Source organism: Otolemur garnettii, unplaced genomic scaffold, assembly GCF_000181295.1.
Source record: "Otolemur garnettii isolate 467f Iridium unplaced genomic scaffold, OtoGar3 scaffold00004, whole genome shotgun sequence".
NCBI classification, from domain to species: domain Eukaryota; kingdom Metazoa; phylum Chordata; class Mammalia; order Primates; family Galagidae; genus Otolemur; species Otolemur garnettii.
In genome coordinates this window covers 18698756-18704493 of record NW_003852399.1, presented here as the reverse complement: position 1 = coordinate 18704493, position 5738 = coordinate 18698756, and the positions used below count along the sequence as shown (strand labels likewise).

At 38.3% G+C, this 5738-nt stretch overlaps 1 pseudogene; it reads right to left on the bottom strand.

Annotated features, from left to right (window-relative positions):
• Positions 1-461: 461 nt before the first annotated feature.
• On the bottom strand, positions 462-5073 carry LOC100949933 (annotated as a pseudogene).
• Between the last annotated feature and the right edge of the window lie 665 nt (positions 5074-5738).

Genomic DNA, 5738 nt, shown 5'->3' with positions numbered 1-5738 from the left:
GCTGCAGCTCACAGCAACCTCAAACTCTTGGGCTCAAGTGATTCTCTTGCCTCAGCCTCCTGAGTAGCTGGGACTATAGGCATTGGCCATAACTCCCAGCTATTTTTTTTTTTTTAGAGATGGGATTTCGCTCTTGCACAGGCTGGTCTCAAGCAATCCACCCGCCTTGGCTTCCCAGAATGCTGGGATTAGAAGTGTGAGCCACTTCACTCGGCCCCAGTCATTTATATTTTAATAAAGGACAAGTCAAATTGCAACAAGCCAAATTATAGCCAACTGTTAAAGTTTTCATTTTTAAAAAATCAGTTCAGGAGGCTTTTTTCTGTACAAATGATTCCTTAGTCTCTCCCATGGCAGGCTCCTGAGCAATCCTCTAAGTCTAATCAGCCACATGAGATATTGAGTGGTGAGTCTTTCACATTTGCTGCTTATAATTTCTAAGTAATCAATATCTAGTATTTTCACTTCTGGGTAAGAGAAAAAATATTTTGGTCCATTAATCCACCCATCACTCCTGGAGGACATTAACCATCTCTGCTGTTACAAAGATGTGAATGTCATCATGTCTTAAAGCACAAACTTCTTCCCTAGCACTCTGGGCTCATCTGAGTACAATAGTAACTGCTTCATGGTAGGATCACATTCTATAAGCACTCCTTCAAGACACTGATCATCTTTTCCCAGTCAGAAGACATAGATGACCTCAAGACTTCTCTCCCCACAATGAACTGTGCCTCTGCATTGTTGACAGAGTGCCAAGGATGAATTTCTTTCCAGAGGCTTACTGCAGTTTCATTCCAGAGGCTGCCATGATGTCTGTCTCTTATGGCAAACTTTTACTTTTCAAATTAATACACACAGCAAGTGTATCTGCAAATAGTCCATCATAAAGAATTTGTGGTAGATGATGGAAGCATTCAATTTACTGCATTCCTGCTTGCAGATCCACATGTACCAGAAAGCGAAAAGAGAAAATGAAAAATAGTCATCAGCAGAAGAGGCCCTATTCCATAATTCTAGGGTGTGATTCTCCTTTTGCAGACTACCAGCTGCTCTCTAAAGCTTCTCTGTGTGCTATCGACTCTTGCAACACCACTGGTTCTGCTATATCATAATTCCAAATATAGCATCGCAAGGAGTAGCTTGCATTTTAGCAGACTTTTTTCTTGGTCCAATCTCCAATCAAGACTAGCAGGTCTTTAAGAATTGGTTGGAGCAGGGTGGTGCCTGTGGCTCAAAAGGGTAGGGCACAGGCCTCATATGCTAGAGATGGTGGGTTCAAACTCAGCCCCAGCAAAAAAAAAAAAAAAAAAAAAAACTGGTCAGAGAAGCATATCTAAATATAATGTACCTTGCTTCTCTGAGTGTGGCACATATTGTCTCTAACATCCAACGAGCTTCTATATACATTCTGTTCCTCTCTTTTTAGTGCATATGCAAGGTACAAAGAAACTGTCTCTTAGTTCACAAAGCATGTTCCAACATTCTGAGACCTCTAGAAATGTCTGCTGTCTGAATTTGAGAATATCTTGCCAAACATGGCAAGATCTATACACAAACATGGCAAGATATTCTCAAATTCAGATAGCAGACAGTTTCAGAAACCCAGCACAACTCAACCAAAATAAAACATCTCCCAGACACATTATAATTAACTTTGCCAAAGATAATGTGAAGGAGAAAATTCTGCAAGCAACCAGTAGTAAGAAAACCATAACCTACAATGGAAGAATAATGTTTTTTTATTTTTATTTTTTTGTGGAGACAAGAGTTTCACTTTATCACCCACAGTAGAGTGTCATGGTATCACACAGCTTGCAGCAACCTCCAACTCCTGGGCTTAGGCAATTCTCTTACCTCAGCCTCCTGAGTAGGTGAGACTACAGGCACCCACCACAATACCTGGCTATTTTTTCATTGCAATTTGGTTGGGCCGGGTTTGAACCTGCCACCCAAGGTATATGGGGCCAGTGCCCTGCCCATTGAGCCACAGGTGCTGCCCTTGGAAGAATATTAGAATGACTGCAGATCTCTCTGCTAAAACCTTTCAAACTAGAAAAGAGTGGTGGTCATCAACCTTTAACCTACTAAAACAAAAGAACCCAGGATCTTGTATCCAGCTAAACTGAGTTTCATTTATGATGGAGAAATTAAATACTTTAATGACATTCACATGTTGAAGAAATTTGCCATAATGACCAGCACAATCCTCTACCACAAAAGTAAACTCACTCAAAAACTTTTGATCAAATTCCAAATTTCACAGTGGAGAAAGGATTAAAAATGTCCACTGGACTTTCAAAAAGCTCAATACTCAAAATACTACCAGGTTTATCTATATTCTTAATTAATGTGAATGGCTTAAATTGTCCTCTAAAGAGGCACAGGTTGGCTGACTGGATACAAAAACTCAGGCCAGATATCTCCTGTATACAAGAATCTCATCTTACCTTAAAATATAAATATAGACTCAGGGTGAAGGGATGTTTATCTATAGTTCAGGCAAATGGAAATCAGAAAATAACAGGTATTGTAATTTTATTTGCAGATACAATAGGCTTTAAACTAACAAAAATAAGGAAAGATAAGGATGCTCACTTCATATTTGTTAAGGGTAACACTCAACATGATAAGATTTCAATTATTCACATTTGTGCACCTAACCAAAATGTACCTCAATTTATTTATTTATTTTGCAGGGTTTTTGGGCCAGGGCCAGGTTTGAACCCACAACCTCTGGAATATGAGGCCGGTGTCCTACTCCTTCGAGCCACAGACACCACCCTGTACCTCAATTTACAAGAGAGACTCTAACAGACATGAGCAACTTGATTTCCTCCAGCACCGTAATAGTCAGAGATTTTTAACACCCCTTTGGCAGTGTCAGATGTATCCTCCAATAAGAAACTCAGCAAATAAATTTTAGACCTAAACTTAACAATTCAACAATTGGATTTAACAGACATCTACAGAACATTTCGTCCTAACAAAACTGAATACACTTTCTTCTCATTAGCCCACAGAACATACCCCAAAATTGATCACATCTTAGGTCATAAGTCTAACCTCAGCAAATTTAAAAGTATAGAAATTATTCCTTGTGGGTGGTGCCTGTGGCTCAAATGAGTAGGGCACCGACCCCATATGCCGGAGGTGGAAGGTTCAAACCCAGCCCTGGCCAAAAAAAAGGAGAAAGAAATTATTCCTTTCATCTTCTCAGACCATCATGGAATAAAAGTTGAACTCAGTAACAAGTGGAATCTACATACTCATACAAAACATAGAAACTAAATAACCTTATGCTGAATGATAGCTGGGTCATAAATGAGATTAAGAAGGAAATTACCAAATTTTTGGAACCAAATGATAATGAATACACAAATTACCAGAACCTCTGGAATACCACAAAGGCATTCCTAAGAGGGAAATTCATAGCATTGCAACTCTTCCTCAAGTGAATGGAAAGAGAGAAAGTTAACAACTTAATGGGACATCTCAAGGAACTGGAAAAGGAAGAACATTCCGATCCCAAACCCAGCAGAAGAAAAGAAATAACCAAAATTAGAGCAGAATTAAATGAAATTGAAAACAAAAGGATTACACAACATATCAATAAATCTAAAAGTTGTTTTTTTGGAAAAGTCAATAAAATAGATAAACCTTTGGCTAACCTTACCAGGAATAAAAGAGTAAAATCCCTAATTTCATCAATCAAAAATGGCAAAGACAAAATAACAACAGACTCCTCAGAAATTCAAAAAATCCTTAAAGAATATTACAAGAAACTCTATTCTCAGAAATATAAAAATCTGAAGGAAACAGACCAATACTTAGAAGCACCTACCTTCCTAGACTTAGCCAGACTGAAGTGGAAATGTTGAATAGGCCTATATCAAGTTCTGAAATAGCATCAACTATACAAAATCACCCTAAAAATAAAAGCCTATACCTTATAGGGTATCCATATACCCTATCCTTATAGGGTCAGAGGAGATAAAACTTGCACTTTTGCAGACAATAAGATTGTATATCTGGAAAACCCCAGGGATTCTACTACAAAACTTTTAGAAGTGATCAAGGAATACAGCAGTGTCTCAGGTTACAAAATCAACACTCATAAATCTGTAGCCTTTATATATACCAACAATAGTCAAGCTGAAAAAACAGTCAGGGACTCTATTCCTTTCACAGTAGTGCCAAAGAAGATGAACTATTTGGCAGTTTACCTAACAAGGACATATAAAGAGAACTATGAAACTCTAAGAAAAGAAATAGCTAAAGATTTTAACAAATGGAAAAATATACCATGCTCATGACTGGGAAGAATCAACATTGTTAAAATGTCCATATAACCCAAAGCAATATACAATTTTAATGCAATCCGTATTAAAACTCCACTGTCATACATTAAAGATCTTGATAAATAATACTTCATTTTATATTGAATCAGAAAAAAAACCTCGAATAGCTAAGACATTACTCAGAAATAAAAAAAAAAAAAGCAGGAGGAATCATGCTACCAGACCTTACACTATACTATAAATTGATAGTGATTAAAAAAGCATGGTACTGGCACAAAAACAGAGGTAGATGTATGGAAAAGAATAGAGAACCAAGAGATGAACTCAGCTACTTACCATTATTTGATCTTCAATAAGCCAATTAAAAACATTCAGTGGGGAAAAGACTCCCTATTTAAGAAGTGGTGCTGGGTGAACTGGCTGGCAACCTGTAGATAATAGCTCCTAGGAAAATCTGAATACTTCTTTCCCCCCACTGCAGTCACTCTATCAATAGCTGCAGGACTACTTCAAAGCTACCAAGGAAGTACTCTGGCTCTTCACATGCTGCAAATTTGATATCACAGCTTTCAGTTATTCTTATCTGAAGTGGCTATTTTCTAGCCCTATCATAGGAAGCTACATGAATCCAGATTATTTATAGTTACTATTGTCAATATAATGATTGAGGGCCAATGTCTTGCCCTCTACTCATACTTTATCATCCTACATTTGCCACCACTGGTGATAATTAGAGCAATCCTGATGCCACTGTATGTCGTGATTTACCCATGTCTTATTCCTTTAGGCTAGAAAAATGTCTTTCCAATGCTATAATATGTGAACAACTGAATTCTAGCATTCCACTTTAAGTCAAGGAGAGTACACTGAAATTTATACTAGTTTCAACGTTCACACTGCAGCTGTGGTTAAAGAAAAATAAGTGCCACCTGGGGAAAACCTGTGTATTATTCAAAATCACTGAGAACGGAAAACACATATAACAGGCTTAAGTGATACAGCATTTCCTTAAAGCAAGAGGAGAAGAAAAATACACAAGATCCAGCCTCGTAAGTCTCCCAGGACTAGCCGGTATCCTGTGTAGCATCATGGTAATGTAGCTGCACACACCCACTTCATGCTACAGTAGAATGACCTCTTGTCCTCCTCCATGGGGTCTGAAATACAGAAAGCTGGGCTGTGCCCGAGGGCCACTGATGCATATGCTTAGTGTCCTTAAGCAAAACAAAGGAGGACACATTGAATCCCTCAGTCTCACTCTCCTTTCAATATCTTACCAGTATTCCAGTTGAACAAACCCTACTTGAAGCCAGGAGTCAAGGGAGCCTGACGATGCACTCCATACAATTTAGACAACCAAGGCAGACAGCAGGGTAGAGAGGCTGGTGAAAAGTAGATTCAGAGAGGCAAACAAAAGCTATCTAAAGTATGTGTATC